At 33.1% G+C, this 3,397-nt stretch overlaps 1 long non-coding RNA gene across 1 annotated transcript; it reads right to left on the bottom strand.

Moving 5' to 3' along the window:
• Positions 1-1,569: 1,569 nt before the first annotated feature.
• On the bottom strand, positions 1,570-2,996 carry LOC114171446. Its single transcript, XR_003601509.1, has 3 exons — positions 2,908-2,996; positions 2,719-2,791; positions 1,570-1,657 (listed from the first exon to the last, which is right to left on the bottom strand). It is a non-coding gene; the product is annotated as an uncharacterized LOC114171446 (long non-coding RNA).
• Between the last annotated feature and the right edge of the window lie 401 nt (positions 2,997-3,397).

Here is a 3,397-nt window from a genome sequence, read left to right as displayed (position 1 = left end):
ATTATTTTAATAAATAAACCATTTATATATAAATAGAAATTTCATAAAAGATTTCATTATTTAGAAAACATTATCTCTTTAAAACTCTGTTTCTCTAAATTTTCTCTAACTTCTTTCTAAAACTTCTCACTGTGCTCTCATCCTTTTGGAGATCAGAGGCCTCCAGAGTGATTACTGCGGCAAAATTTTCGAGTCTGCCCGATCATTTTTCATCGATCTAGGTCAAAATATTTTGGTGTGGTACAAAAATCCATGGTTGAAAGTTATCCAAGTTGTAAACAAGTAGTTATTAGCACAAGTTTTTGAAAGCAAAAATAAAATGTTGGTTTTGTTGTATGACCACACTAGGACGAAAAAGAACTTATATGTATGGCAAACAACTGTTGCTACATAGGTTTAGTGTTGGGTTTCGCTATAATTTTGTTTGCATTATATATTGTCCATTAAAGGCCATTTTTGTTTTGAAACTACACAATACCTAGCAAAGCTAAAACAAATATAATTTTCTAAATCTTAATTGGTAAACAAATTCAGAATACAATATTCAAATAATTATTCAAATAATTGACAAAACATTACACCTGTTCAAATCACAAACCTACAAGTCAACCACATCTAACACAATATCAAATCATCGTATGTTTCAAGTATTTGTGTTTAGGACATTTAATGTGGAGTGCCAAAATTTACAAAGACAGTATTCAAATGTTTAATTAACATTCCCCTTGTGTGTCCTAAATAAGGGAACGGGAAATATACCCAAGAAAAAAGAAAATGAAGAAATGTTATATCTAAAATAGAGAAACAAAAATACATCAAATCTAATTAATTGTAAAAATTGGAAGGATCAAGTCCATCCTTTAAAACGCGGAAGTGACGGAACCTGCGTTTTTTTATTGAGAAGGAAATTCAAAGAGAAGCCAATCCTTTACATATAATTAAAAATATTAAGACTTTAAATATTTTAAATATTAAGACTCATGTAATAAACAGACTCTAATACACTTATATAAATTCTTTCAAACGACAAGTAAATTTTTTATTAGTGAGTTGTTAACATAAAATAAAATCTTTAATTAAGAATCAAGAAGGATCACGAGAAAAATTCTTCATTTAACTACTATTATTATAATTATTTTTTACCTAGAAAGAAATAGACAATTATAAAAAGATTTGGATGAGTTTAGATTCATGTCCAAAATAATATCTAGTAACACCACTCTAATATTAAATTTTTTAAATTGTGTCGCAACTCCTACATATATTACCTGTATAGATAATTGAAATCAACCAAATTGTTTAACATAACGTGATTTTAGGAATTTTATGTGACATCCCATTTAAATAGTATAATCTACTAAATAAAGCATCGCATAATTATAGGAATAAGAGAGTCATCAGATGAACAGTACACATAAGGATTTTCCATTACAGTCATCTAAGAAGTACTTAAAAGAAATTGAGGCATATCTATCATACATGCCTCTAACAAAACATAATCCACAGGGGTTCAACAGTTATACAAAAGCAAAACTTCTAGAGCAAGGAATAACAAAAGGCACTGAGGCCATAAAACTGCTCCCAAGAGCCAAAGGTGACAGGGCACACTACACCGCACCATTGTTACCATCAGGTCCACCTTCAATGTTTTTCCCATCTGCTCCCACCAACAAGGTGATCATCGCAAAAGAGAAAACAAGACAAGCACATCACAAAGATAAAAGGGTAAGTTAGTGTAAAATATCTTTAACAAATTATAGAGCATGTACAAGGCAAAGCAAGTTATTAACAATTAAATAGAAAACACTTAGATCATGTGAGAACAATCAAATGCAAGTTACTCGATATCCGGATCATACTCTTGATATAGGATTCTAAAGGAAGTATGCACCTGTGTTGGTTTCTAAACTCTGCAGAGTCCAGACACAAGGGGTTATCACCCAACCACACACAGGGTTAATCCTCTGTTGTCTTGGACCCAATATGTCCCAAGACTAGAACCTCCTGCCACTCTCACCACATTAACCATTCTGCTCTATGTGAGCGTGAACAATTATTAGAGTTCAGGATACCCTCCTTTATCTTGACATCTCCTATATCAAGGTATACACTAACCACCATCACCAAGAGTTTCCCTTGAAACTCTTTTACCAACAATTTTCACATGCCATATCAAGTCTCATGCCAATCCACCACCAACCAAACAAGTCATGTTTTCCATTTCATACTCAACATAACAAGACTTCATTTAATCTCATACAATCAAGCACAACACACAACCATAATTCTTACACCAAAATTTCTAAGAAAATTTATTATCACAAAACCAAAATCACTGCAATAATGCGTGACACATTTCTTAAGCTACAGACATATAATTGACGATCCAACCGGTCAAACCATAAAATAGCATGTTATGAACCAAATGTCAAAATATGAGCTCAATCTAACGGTTAATGAGTCGGGAAAGTCAATTTTACTAAAACTGCGCATATCAGAAAAATACACAATCGCCCAGCGAGCCAAGAAACTCGCCCAGCGACTGTGCGACACATCAGAATACGAAAAAAGACGTCAAACATCACAGTTTCATGAATATTTGAATCCCTAACTCAGAAATATACCAAAACTAATGTTTTCCAATCATTTAAGCATAAAACAGAAATGAAAACAAACCACATATTTCAAAAACACGAAAAAGAACCTAGCTTCCCTTACCTTTTTAGACGCTAGCAAAGACAACAAGTCCGCAACTAAAGAGCACCACAGCTCCAAGAGCTAGAGCAGTGAGCTGAAACATGAAAACCAGGACAAAACAGAGGTAGGAGGTTAAACCCTAATCAAACCAACGTACCCAAATAGTAAAAACGTGAAGAAAGGACCAAGGGGCTTCAAAGTTTGACTTACTTGGAGGTAGAATGAATTTTGACTAGCTCAAATGAGGAAGGTTTCTTGTGCCCTAGCAGAGCTCCTGCTTCAGTAGAGAGAGGGAAGAGAGAAGGGTTTTTGGAAAAAAAGACAAAGTGAGAGTGAGAGGGGCTGGACAGGGTATTGGGGGTCCCCTTCTTGGCCTGGCCTTGGGCCTACGAAAAAGCTAGGCCCAAACACATATAAGCTGAAAAAGAAATGGGGTTTACATTTTACATTTTTTACGTTTGTTAATAAACATGAGATAAATTTTTCATTTTCTGTAATGAAATCTTTACTTTTTTCTATTTGTGTTTTCGGCAGATATTATATTCATATGTTTATTTTGAAAAAGAAAGTTATGTTTATAAAGAAAAAATGAGATAAAATACATATTGGTCCCCTATATTGTAATGTTCAATAATCTAGTTTCAAGATTGTTACAGAAAATGCTAATTGTTAAGAGAGTTTTAAAAAACATTAAAATTAA

This window comes from Vigna unguiculata, unplaced genomic scaffold (assembly GCF_004118075.2).
Source record: "Vigna unguiculata cultivar IT97K-499-35 unplaced genomic scaffold, ASM411807v1 contig_266, whole genome shotgun sequence".
NCBI lineage: Eukaryota > Viridiplantae > Streptophyta > Magnoliopsida > Fabales > Fabaceae > Vigna > Vigna unguiculata.
The sequence above is the reverse complement of the archived record's forward strand: the minus strand, read 5'-3'. Positions and strand labels throughout refer to the sequence as shown.